Source organism: Anoplophora glabripennis, unplaced genomic scaffold (genome assembly GCF_000390285.2).
Source record: "Anoplophora glabripennis isolate ALB-LARVAE unplaced genomic scaffold, Agla_2.0 scaffold2, whole genome shotgun sequence".
Classification (NCBI taxonomy): domain Eukaryota; kingdom Metazoa; phylum Arthropoda; class Insecta; order Coleoptera; family Cerambycidae; genus Anoplophora; species Anoplophora glabripennis.
The window spans coordinates 3,233,323-3,247,137 of record NW_019416325.1 but is presented as its reverse complement, the minus strand read 5'-3'; the positions used below and the strand labels follow the sequence as shown (position 1 = coordinate 3,247,137).

Below are 13,815 nucleotides of genomic sequence, written 5' to 3'. Positions count from 1 at the left end.
CCTAATAAGTTTAATCCCACGATGCAGTCTTAAATAAATCGGCAGCTTTTTTCCAAGGGAATTTTGGAATTTCTAGAGACCGTAAGGTCCTCAACGGCCTTCCTCTGCGCTTGTTACTATCCACACACATCATTCCGTAGACTCGTATACCTGGCACACTCGCATAAGTTGGTTGATCATGAGACATTGGTCCTTCTATAAGAGAAAATATTTTGCTATAAATATTTCAAATGTAGCTAGATTTAATATAAAATATTGTTTCGTAAATGTAGTTGCATTTACTTAAAGAGTTAATCCACTGATCTCTATTATGGATGGCTAGTGACGAAGATATTGATTAGTATGAAGCCGTACAAAAATTTTTGCATTTTTTAGGGCGAAACCCAAGCAGATTTTGCCTAGTTCAGTAGTTGTTGCTACCATGAAAAATGTTTATTGATGGTGATGGTAATTTCGCGTTATGACATATATTTTTTAAGTGGTTTGTACTTATAATTAAATTTGCAGAATTTTACGTCTTTTTAACCCTAAAGCTGAATTTTCTTTATGACAAGTTTTGTACATGTTCGCGTACATTCGCGCTACGTCTCCGGTTTCGTTCATGCGTTCTTTACGCAATCTGCGTTTATCGTCGATCTTATACTAAATCAAAATCTGTTTGGCTGAATTTTTTGTATCTAATAACGGTCCATTTTCCTAGTAGAAGTCAGAGGTTAAATCTCAAATGTTTAAATGTTTCTTACCTAGTACGCTGGTATCGGGACATCGGCAAATTACTAAATAATGAGATTTTCCAGTGCGAATATTTTGTAGAGCTAAAAGAGACCAATCTCTTGGGGCACGGCAGATTCTCATTTCAGTGGTGGGTTCGCATGTTTTTACCAAAGTTAAGGCTCGCTAGAACAAGGTTAATTTAAATTAAAAAAAAGAGCCAATTCGTGTGATTCATAGTTTCTAAAATACCTTTACAGAAAGTGTACATTTAACTAGCAGTTTTATACGAGTTTTATATTTATGTACGTAGTTGATGGAATTTAGAAAAAAAATCATTAGATACCAACATTTTTTTGCTAATGCAATTACTTACTTTATTATAATTTCGCCTAATTCCTTTATTTTTAAGAAAAAGTGTACCTAATATGTAAAAAACTGCTCAACTTCGTCCTAAATAGTTAATCAATCGTTTAACATCCTATTTGGCTACTATGTACAGAGTGATCCATAATTCTCTTTTCATTGTAATTCACTTCTTTAATATTTAAGTAGAATCAAATGTAGACATATTCAATTTAAAAGTTTATGTCGAAAAAACAAATTTATAGAAGAAACCACGCCATATTTCTTTAACTTTTCAAAAAATTAGTCATATTTAATTTGTACTTTTTTTTAGTTAACTTCGTATATTTTAGTTTCATTAAATAATATTTTTAATTGCCGCAATATGAAAATAGATTTTGTTATGTTTAAAATAATAATTTAATAAAAAGGGCAGACTATTTTATGTCCTTAATTTTTTTTTATCATTGTGCTGAATTTTTGGCAACCCTAGGTATCAAATTTTTTAACTATGCATGTATATCGTGTACCTATTAGCATTTCTATTATAACGATTATTTCGTTTATAAAATAAAAAACTATATTATGTTCCTAGATTCATATGTAATTAATCTGTTCGGTGCAATTGAAATAAACGAGGTTAGTAAAAAAATCAATACTGCTGAAATAAGCTTCCAGTCAAATATGTTATACCTTTTTTTCAGAAAATACAGTATTTGATAGAATGTACGTCGGTTTAGTTATTTATTATATTGTAATTTGTTTAATTTTCAACTGTTGAAAGCTTTGTAATAGAGTAGTAGGCTTTTACTTATCTAATTATTAATGAATATAAAAGAGATGAGCCTTGTTGGGTATTTCTCTTAAGAAATGCTTATCAAGTATATTGACAACACTGTATCGAGTTTGCTTCTTACAACAGAAGATAGTGGTTTAGCGACACCGCGAAACAAGCGAGTCCGATTCTAATTCAGAAAATAAAACAAATCGTATATACCTACCTCTAACAATTTTAAATTATAATTTCTGAGTCACATAATAGCCGTATATACGTCTTCATTTTATCCCCGCATCCATTCTTCGAAGAGCATGTCTTAGCAGCGTGGCCGGTGGTCTCTTTCGAATTTTAAATGGTGAATCATGAAAATTTCATAGTACGCCTCACGAAAAAGTGACACAAAAATTTATGCGGTAATAAATCTTTATTTTCTACTTAAAATCTAACTACCGATTTCTCTATTTTTTTTTTACTAGTAATTGGATCAGATCAGTGTTGCTTTCGTTCGTTAATGACGATCAAACTTAGTACAACTTTTACCTGCGTTTCATTTAAAATGTTGCTCTGCATGTAATTCGTTTTTCTAAATTCTTAAAATTAGGTACATGGATAGTATATTTCTTGTCTTATTTAAATTAATGTGATATTTTTGCGAAATAAGCGAAGTAAGAGCGGCAACGTTGTGTGCACTCCGGGATAGCGAAATTTTCAGAAACCTTGTATGATATTTATTGCCAATGTTATACTTTATAGTTCCTAAGTGCATGGAACTGAGATATGGTTAACACCTCCACAAAGAGAATAAATCAGGCATCTACAATACAGTTTGTGCAGGTAACTTAATATAAAAACAAGAACAGAGAAAATAAGTACGTATTCTACTACGATTTGGATTTTAGCTCAAGGCATGCATATATTTAGCCTTGATATTAACGATAATAGGTTGATAATTTTTCTGATTCTTCAACTCTATAAATAATATAAACACATCTGCATAACACTTAAAGCGAATGTAAATCTTGATAATTAGAGCTACCAGTTAAGTATAAATTTACCCTATCTTCTGCATTCTTCAGTTTTTGTGCCTTCAGGGTATTTGCTTGCCACAGCGACATTTCCAGTAATTTGTCATGCTATTATGTACAGATTTCATTCTTGATAAATTTTATGAGCATATTAAGTATTTTGTTTACAAGTTTATAATTTCCGCTTGATATCGTCTTAGTGGTTTCATTTTACTAATTAGCTGAGTATCGTATTAATTCACTGAACAATTTTCTCAATTTGGGTCACTCTGTATAAGCAGCAGTATGAGTTTATTGTAACGCGGTTCGTATCGGAACAGAGTTTATAAATCTCTGTATAAAACGACAATTATACCTTGGATTTTCTGTCTATCATTAATTCCGTAGTATGCTGGTCGTCAGAATTCAGAGAAGCTGAACAAGGGTCTCTATATCTTGAGGGACAGGCACATAGCGGCTGAGTCCAATTTAATCTGATGTACACTGCGTTGCAAACCTACAAAATCAAACATACAGGGTGGTAATGTGGTAAAGACAATGGTAAATGGGTCTGTTAATATTCGAGATATAAAAAAATTTAAATAAAAGTTAGAGGGGATCAGAACAAACAAAAAAACCAGATTAACGATGTTTTCTAAAACGACTTCTAGATTTTCTGTCGAATTACTCAATGATATTGAAGCTATAGACTCGACATTTGGCACAGTCTATTTCCTTCATCGTAGCTACCTACTGATAGAATTTGACCAAGAATTAACCAGTGGCTTCGGAATTAGAATGGTCTCAGGTTTTTCAACTGTCAATTTTTTTTTCAGACTTTGATGAACCATTTCCAAATGAAATTTTTGTGCCTCTTGAGTTTCTTTGTAGAAGTTAAAAATTCAAAAAGCACATAAATTCGAAGATAATCAGATTATCAGTCGGGGCACTTTCTTAGGTACTTACAATTAGATGTAAAGAATACAATAATTATTAATTAGATAATCTTCGTCTTCTTGCTCATAAATTTAATTTTTGAAAGTTGGTGAAAGGTACTTCTTTGATCTCAAAGAAAAGTCCAGATACCAATTTTCAAAACTGTCCAAATCTGCGACAAAACATTTTCTCCGCAGTCAAATAACTGATTTTTGATTTTGACAACTGCACCCTCAGATCCCATCTACATCCGTAAATGATTATATTTCACTTCCCAATCTTTGAAGTCAGTGAAGCCTTAGGAATCATATCCGAAAGTTTGTCTCAACGTCGGTGTTACATCCTGTATAAAACTTTTTTGCGTACCTGTTGTATTGCACATTCCGGGAGCAAATAAATATGCTGGTTGTGGGGATAGTAGTGGTATTTAGTAGGCTTAACTAAGGCAGCACCTGCCCCTGCTGGCAATGGTAGTAAATTCTAAAAAAAAAAGAAAGAACAAGATTTGTAGTGTTTATTTATTACAAGTATCTAAGTATCTAAGCTGTAAAGGCACGTCGGAAACTACATTAAACATTTATGTCCTATTTAGTATAATGATCTATTTTTACAAGAAAACGTAATTATTAAGTTTTCTACATATTAATTGCCATATTACTTCCCACATAATGCATTTCGAAACATATACAAATAACTTTCACACAATAATATCTTTCGAAGAATCTGAATACGATTCTTCGTTGCAAAAAAATGCATCGATTAATGCCAGTAGGTTAGGTTATGGAAATTTTTTTGTATTGTTTTCCTCCGGTTTAAATAGATGCGTGCAACGCTGCGAATCATTTACAATAAGTCCTTTTTTGCAAAGATTGAATGCTGGGTACGGTTTAACTTTCTTCAGGCTACGACTCGCGGAACACGCGAAACACTAGCTGAAAGTAGAATGGACAATTAGATTTTACTTTTCCAAACTCGTTAAAACGAAAACACAAAGCAGCGCATACATTGATCTAAATTATTAATACAAATTTATTGCTATCAGGAATCGATTTGCGGAACTAATTCTATTTGAGTTTAATACTGTCGTTCTCGTTGTATCATTAAATAGATCAGTAACTCGTCCGATTGTCATCTTATTTGGATCCGTCCACTTTCGCGTATTAAAACTGTTCTAATTGTCACGAAGTCACTTGCCATTCGGTTTTTATTTCACAACAGAGCAAATTAAGTCAGCTTATTTAGTCCTCAGTTATTGACCTGCGGAACTTTTGGAAATTTTGGTAATTGGGTGCATTTAGTTTTAAATGGTATTTTCTTATGTATTTGTAATAAAAAATTCATATATTTCTGTGAAACAAATAATTTTTAAAATCGCTTTAAAAACGAGCGCTGTTAAAGTTAGATAGCACCGTAGGGAGAAAAGGGCAGTTTGGCAACCGTACGTCGAGCAAGGTAGAGATAGACATGCAAGCAGAGGAAAGAGCATGCGCTTAGAAAAGCATCGGAACGGCTGAATGCCAAGGACGGCTTAGTCACGACACGACTCGTGTTTTATATGCTAACGCTTTGATTCTGACGATAATAATTATTGCATCTGATGCATTCTCCGATGCAGCCTGTCGAAGATTAGTGCAAGTTGATGGATTGAGAACAAAACACTATATTATCGCCACGGTTGATATCAGATCAGACCTTGCGGAACAACGCGGGGTGACGTTTCAAATTCGATGTTCTATCGCCCGATAACTCAAAAAATTTTATTAATAATCATTCTTCAACCTCACTTACTCTGGTTTTTGCTATCCTCTGATCGCAAATATCTGCATAACTGCATCTTTGAGTACAACCTTCCTTTGTATATTTGTATACGTACCAAGACTTGACAATTTACTACGACTATGTTGCCACTGCGCTTTTTACTATAACGGGCTTCGCATAAGAAGCGTGTACAAAATTTCTGGTTTTTATTTAAATCGTTTCGTTGCGTTATTGTTGTAGATGGCGGATAGGCTTATTCAGAGGTACGATTAGATGAAATCGGAGTACCAGAATGGGCGTTTTCAACATAAGCGCTTTGATAACAAAAATAACGGTTGTACGAACACTGTTTTTTCTTAATTTAGAAATTACGCGTATGCTTGGTTTAATGGGGCATCTTTAATAGGGCATCTTTAAGTATTCCTTTGGTTATACGAGATGTTTGAAGTTGGGTGTGACAGATTTGTTGTCACGGGAAAGTCAGTGGTGGAGAGAGGTTTTTAAATTTAGACAACGCAAATCGAAAATATCATTTCATTGGTGTGGTAAATCTTCGGAAATTCGACTTTATCATTTTTACCGGTATTTGAAAACAAAATGGAAAATATAGTCGTCAATTTAATTTAAAATACTAAATTTTAACAATATTATATATAGCTTATTCTAATATTAAAGTTACAAGATCTATGGATGAAAATATTTTCCCAGTAAATTTTAGCATTCGTGAAAAGTAATGTTTGCATTATGATTTTTACAATTAAAAAACTGTAGAAGTAGTTGAGAAAAATATTAAGTTTTGTAAATTTTTCCATAAGATAACTGTAATTTATAGTTTTTCGATTTTTTTGCCTATTTATGAATGTATCTGGATGTAAAATGGTAAAAAAGGTCAAGCAGTAGAAAGTTTTATAAAAGCTTTTCCAGCAATGTGATTATACAGTGTTTTGTAAAAAGGTACCATATATACCGAACATGAAAAATATTTTAAAAAATTGTATGAATCATGGGCTTACTATCTTTTGTTTTTGAGATAAAGTGCGTCAGTTTTTAAAATAAAATGTTTGCCATATCTTCTCCCAAAAGCGATGTATTGCACTGAAATTTGGCACAAGTAAATTAAGGATGCTAAATATGTTAATGTTATTAGTATTTGATCATCTGCTGGAGATTGTCAGCTACGACTCTTCTCAGTGACATTTTCTGATAATTTTTTTCCTTTAACCTTTTTTTTAGTTCCTAACTAATACTGATTAAACTAAAGTATCTTGTCGAAAATTGACCCCCTCACTGTTTCTGATGGTTTGCGAGATAGTGATACTATCGCGTTAAATTTGAAATACCCTGTTTGTCTGTCGATGTGATAACATTTCGATGAATTACGATTTCCTTTATTTTTTTGACAGGGCAATACTCGCGCAGTCATTTAGTTTCTCTTTTTCGTTACAAGGCATTTTCTATTTAATTGCTGTATTATTTGATTAGAGGCTAATGGAATGCTTTGTTGTCAGAAGTCGATCGATCCGAGAGATAATTTGTAGTTCGAACGGTCCTCGCAATTTGATCAAAACCGAGAACTATTTGTTGATATAGACTTCTTATACTTATAATAAACATGTAATAAAATCTTAACCCATCTCGTACCTGACTGTTCCGGCGATCATATCGGTTAGATTAAATATAAAAAATAGCCGCAACTTGTTCTTGCGTTGATGCGAAATTGTCGTTTGCATTGCTACCCAGTAGTGAACACGGCCTGTGCAAATTTATAGTAACTACGAGTATATCCAGTTATGGTCGATGCGAACAAATCGATATGCGCGATTATCTTGAATGTACGAGCATTTTAAGCGAGAGCAAGTACGAATTGTGTGTATATTTTCCATCTGAGCTGATGTGCCGTCTTTGGTGCCAGGTCAGGTACATCTGAACCCGCAAAGGTTCCGATTTCGATAGGTAGGTAATACAAACACAAACGCGAGCTTTAAATCAGCCCTGCTTCCTGTCACGAACTAGATAAATATTATCCTTAGCTAAATAAATTACACAGATACGTGTTTTACTTGTTGCAGCACGGTCACACGTTAATTTATGCTTTTTGTTAAAAGAGTTAACAAGAAGTACTGCACAGATTAAATTAATTACATACGACCGCTCCTGGGAAACATGCATTTTTTAAAAGGTCTTCAGCTTCTGCGTGGATTCACTTTTAACTGCAAACTTGCTTATATTTACCCATTTTTGATCCAACAGTCTGATCAGTTCGATGTAAAGCAAACATTTGGATATATTTACTGATTTCATTGAATTGTTTTTTCCCTAGAAAAACTGAAAGAAAACGAGAACATTCGAAAAAATGTCATTCCTGTTAAAATCTAGGACCTAAACGGGTTCTAGTCACTGTGTTTGTCAATATAAATATATTCTTATCTATTTAAAACAAAATATCCCTTTAAAAATTATTTTAATAAAATCAGAATGATCAAGAGCATGTTGCTCTGGAATCAGAAGCATCAGACGTGAAATCTGAATATCTTCCTCTAATTGAGTGTAAATTCAAATTTGGTTAAGAAGTCGCTTTAAATGTTTTTTTAGTTACAGAGAACTGATATTTTGTTCCTTTTTGTTGTTGTAAATAAATTATTATATTTATCCTTTTGTTAATTTGCCTCCATTAATTTGAGATTTGAGAACATACCGATCCTGAATATATAAATTTTCTTAAAGTCTGTTATTTTCATACTTATTCAGCGAAATATATGGAAAAATATTTTTGTAAGTATTTTTCCAAGTGTTGGAATTTTTTAATTTCCACTTGTTCTATTTTTTATTTAGAAAAAACTGTCAGTTTGTGTGGCAATATCATCGTATTATTCGTATCTAATTTTGAACACTCTCTGTAGCGAGAAATGCAAATTATGGGATGGTCAAAGAGTTGGGGACACCAAAAAAATTACGCCCTGTATGACATTTTCTTTCGTACTTCCACGTTGAGAGGACCGTTGATTTTTGTATATCAATTTATTCATTTTGAGCCAAGTTGGCCATCTATCATCATAATTTTTATTCTATAATTTGGTAACTATAAATTTGACCAGTGCGTTGAAGATTTATTTTTAATGTCGGGATTTTGAGCTTGTGTAGGAAGCAGAAGAGATGATTGCACTCAGCACTGCACCAAAGTGATGGTAAGAAATTGCCAAACACAACCCAGTTTTCCGATAACGGTTACCTACCTCGTAAATCAGTATGAAATTTGCTATTACACGTATAGGTTTAACTCATTTGCGGTTTAAATGAAGCCAGGGTTATTATTCAAACCGCTTTTACGTTTAACAATTTTTGAATAGATTGTTCACGGAATTGTTACATTCGATATATTTGTTGTACCTCGGGCCGAGCTTAAGTTTAGCTTTTTATGGAAACAATGAAAACATTGTTATTTATTTTAAGTTCGAAAGATTAGCACATATTTTTTTAAGGTGTTTATACTCTAGATGACATGTTTTACCTACTTAAATTATCTTTAGTGGGTTGCCCGATGCAGTTATTCATTTGCAAAGTACTTTCAAATATGAATGGTATGTAAACTGCTATATATTCTTTATATAGCCACGTAATCCGTTTCTTTATCCAACGTTACTGTTAATCTAACATTATGAACTATTAACGTCCCATCAATAATAATTATATTTTCATAATAAATTGCGCTTGATTGGCAACGTGAAACCTGGAAGGTGTGCGACTGCATAAATTATCAAACGGTTTCTTTGCGGTAACTCTACCAAATGTTCGATTGAAAGGGCAATCAAGAAATTATTTTACGATGCCGCGCAAATGACATGAAATATTGGTCATTACGGCAGAAGCGTACGATGCAGGCGGTAATCGAGCGATTTAATAACCAAACGAAATTGACGTCTAATCCGCAGATCGTGAGAATATAAACCAGATATATGGGGAGTAAATCAAGTACTCATCATTAGTGATTTCATGGTGCTAAATACACACTGGCCTGCATACACCAGCGAACTAGTGCAGGGCGGAATTACGCATAGAGCAAAGAGGAAACGAATAGACCTTTTTAGTAGTGACGTCACATACGCCAAATAATAGGCAACCCCATTGTACACATTGTCATGAAGAATTTCTCAGTATTTTTATTAGATCGATTTTCGACCTTATGTACTTTGGACATAAGTGCTAAAAAAATGGCTTCTTTGTCATGACCTTATATCGCGATATTCGGGCAATATTAGAAATAATGAGCGGTCAAATAAAAACGTGGTCAAGTTGGTTCTGAAAATTTGGACGTAGGGCGTAGCGTATAGCAAATGAACTTAAACGTCATCTGTCAAAGCGCTATATCGCCGCTATCAATTTGAATATTTTCGTTTTAAAAAGCGTTTAAAATGGTGTTTTCTCAAGAACAAAAAGTGTTTATCATAGAGTCCTACTTTAGAAATGGACGCATCTTAGAAAATGTCTTTAATTCTTTGAGGAACAGGTGTGAAAATTGCTTGGAACAAGGAGGGGGACACTTTCAGCAGCTCCTTCAATTGTTTGTTATTGTTATCACGATTATTCTTTAAAATAAAGTTATATAGTCATTAACGTTATTGAAACTGACAGCTGCTATACAGCTCGTTGAGAAATGAGGTTAAGTTGGTCGCTATAAGCTACTCCCTACGTCCAATGTGTCAGAGCCAACTTCGACCACGTTTTTATTTGAACGCTCGTTATTTAAGAAGTTTCAAAGCGCAAGTGACAAACTAAAAGAATTATGTAATTGAATGTAATGGAAAATGAGTTCCAGTCGATTTTGCTGAAATTGCAGTATATTATATTACCTGAATTCGGGGATAGCTTAGCTGTTTAAGGTCACCTGGAGGTCAGGTAAAGGTCGTTTCAAGGTCAAACTGAAGAAAAGACTTGTAGAATTTTACAGATTATATCAAGAAGATAATTAACCGTGTTACAGATAAATTCTTCTGGATTGAAGTGTTGGTTCCTGTACCAAACTCTACAAGACCTGCAGTGACCTTGCAATGTTCTTAATTAATGGTCAAGAACAAGTAAACAATCAGTTGATTATAAAATACTCAATTTTCAGATAAATCGACTGGCACCCACTTTCCATTTGTTTCATGCAGGGCTTGAATTGAGATTAAGTCAAATGAAATGACCTTGACTTGATTTCCAGGTGACCTTATAGGGCTAAGCTATCCCCGAATTCAGGTTCAGCGATCTCAAAAGCATACATACTTACAGGTTAACATTCGTGAAAGGCCCATTCTTTTCTTTGACCTTGAAATGATCTTGACTTGACCTCAATGTGACCTTGTAGGGCTAAGCTATCCCGAATTCATTCCCCCCCCAAAAAAATATACCTACGCATTGGTTGAAATTCAATACAAGCCTTTTCTTTAGCTTGATCTTGAAATGACCTTGAATTGACTTGAAGGTGACCTTTAGGTTACACTATCTCCAGATTCAGATTCTGCGAGCCTAAAAACCTGGTCAAAATTCAATACAAGTCTTTTCTTCAGTTTGACTGGTCAAAATTCATTACATGCCTCAGTTTTTGAATCCATCAACTTGAAACTTACTCAGGCCTACAGCCAAAATCACATACTTCCCCCCCCTCTTTATCTCTGAAACTATTCATAGGATCACTTTGGGCCCATGACAACTTTTGATCAGAAAACTATAACATACTGCAAAAGAGTCTATGTTGTCTCTATGGGTTCGAATTTCGGAAGCTGCTTTTGCGTCTAATACTTGTCAGCTGAAAGTATTCGTTTCTATAATGGTCAGGTGATAGTTTTGCGAGGTATCGTATTCCAGAAAATTAAAATCCTAGATACGAGCCATACTAATCCGGTGTAATTGCGATCGGATATTATGGTGTGCCCATTTCACCATCGCGTTCAATAACGAGCGGGTTACTGGTTTATTGACTTTATAAATTAATAACGACTGCGGCACAAAGGCATTGTTGTGCGCACAGTTAGCAGTACTCACAACAACACTTTATTGACTCCTCTGCTACCACTCATGCCGATATTTTTATTGTAAAAGTTTTATCCCAACGGCAAAGTTGTTTATGTTAGTTAATGGTTGAGCGCTTGACAGATGTTGATGCTGAAAAATAAGAATGCGTTTTATATGATAAGTAAAAGCGTTTCCAGGCTTTTATAATCAGATGGTTTATAAAATTGCCTCGGCAAGACATTTTTGATAAGCTGCGATTAATGGTGTGAGCAGTGAGCGTAGGGTATGCGCATATTGATGATCTTACCTTTTCTTGCTCGAATTTGGATTGTATTCTAAGTGCTTTCAAGGTTTAATGATTCAGGAATGGTCAATGGGGTTACAATTAGGCGGACGAGATGGTCGCACACATTAGTGTTGGGAATTTGGAATCTTTCGATGACGTGGTCAACTACGACATGATGCAATTTAAGTAATTTTGACATCCTTAGTCTATTCATTATTTGTAAAATTATACAAAGTTTAGCGAAAATCTTTTAAATAACGCAATGTATTACCTTTTTTGAATTGACATTTTGTTTGTATCAAAAAACGATAAGAACGTCCTAAAGAGGATCCTTCGAAGTTTTCAAGCTTCAATTTGCTTTTTTTATTGCTCTACCACCATTTCTCGCTAAGTTCCAGCTTTTTGAAAATCACCTACAAATTTAGGATTTTTGTTTATTCTTTAATTTTTGTTACTAGTTTATTTGATTAAAGAGCAAAACCCCCTGTTTTTGAATAATTTTATTCAGGTCCAACTTGATCTTTTTAGTGCAACTTTATTTGATTAAATTAAGATAAGCAAATTTTTTTAATGTTTTAAATTTTGGTGTCAAAAATCAATATTTTCGGGGTCAAAATATTGAAGATTCAAGTAATTATTTATTATTTGTTACATTTTTAATTATTTTCTTGTTTACTTAATTGCGTATTTTCCTACTTTGAAAATTGTTTAAAATTTTTTAACTGAATTATTTTCTTTTCTGGCTAGCCGTTATTTTTTCCTTTGGTTATGATTTTGCTTTCAGTTTATTATTATGTACTTGAATGTAAAGAAACGTGCGTATAATTAACAAAAAATGAAGCGCTTCTTTGATAAAATACCTTTGTTGATTTTGCTAGTCACTCAGCGCAATTGCAAGCACTATAATATACTCTGTAATCCAGTTATTATTTACAATTTTTTTCATGGGAGGAAGTGCAGTTTCCTTAAATTGATTTATTACCTTTCTCGCAAACAGGTTGTGTTTTGTATCGAATAAAACAAGACGCTGAAGAATCTCATAGGAAGTGTTAGCTCGATAAATTATTTGAAAGACAATTTGCCGTGGCGTAACATTTACCTGACGTGTTATTGCTAATGCCAGGGTCGTACGTCAAAATATTGACGCGTTTTACCGCCCTCACAAATGATATTTTTACGTTTTAAATAACATAATTAATTTTATTTTAAATTTATACTTATTTTACATTGGTAATTTTTTGATCCAATAAATTGACCAAGATATTGGTACGAATAATAAAAAAATTATTAGACGTGAAACCCGTTTATATCTTGTTTCAATTTTTGCCATCCGCTTATATTACTAAGTCGATAATGATAATCAAGAAGTGCAAAGTATCAATCTTCCGGTAATTAATTATAAGAGCATTGCATTTATTTGGTGACAGGTTTTGCAAAACGAAGTACGGTTAAACTAGTTTATCTCATGTAGAAAATTAATAAGAACTAGTCATAAATATCACGCTACGCCTGTTTTGTGACTATGTACTTTAATTAATCCTTTCGTTTTTCCGTTCAGTTGTATAAAAAGTTAAAAATTGTTGACATCTAGAAGTTGTAACGGCACACACTCCGAGGATAGTCGAAGATATAAACCTTAAACACGATACAAATTTCGTACATTTAAAATTTCAAGAAAATGTGATGTGTGTTGCTTCTCATTCATTTCATTTTTAATTTTTTTCATTTGTCATTGTTTTTCATTCAGTTGTCATTGTTTTTCATTCATGTGTTATTGTTTTTCATTTCATTTTATGTGTGCTTCTCATTCATTTGATTTTGTGTGTGCTTCTCTTAATTTCATTTTGTGTGCTTCTCATAAATTTAATTTATGTGTGCTTCTCATTAATTTCATTTTATGTGTGTTTCTCATTTATTTCATTTTGTGCGTGCTTCTCATTAATTTCATTTTGTGTGTGTTTCTCTTAATTTCATTTTGTGTGCTTCTCATTCATCTCACTTTTCAT

The 13,815-nt window shown here is 33.2% G+C and overlaps 1 protein-coding gene across 1 annotated transcript in view; it reads left to right on the top strand.

The window, feature by feature from the left end:
- The window catches only part of LOC108916926 (elongation factor-like GTPase 1), a 65,683-nt gene that overhangs the window by 3,521 nt on the left and 48,347 nt on the right, over positions 1–13,815 (top strand). The gene's annotated exons all lie outside the window — the stretch shown is intronic.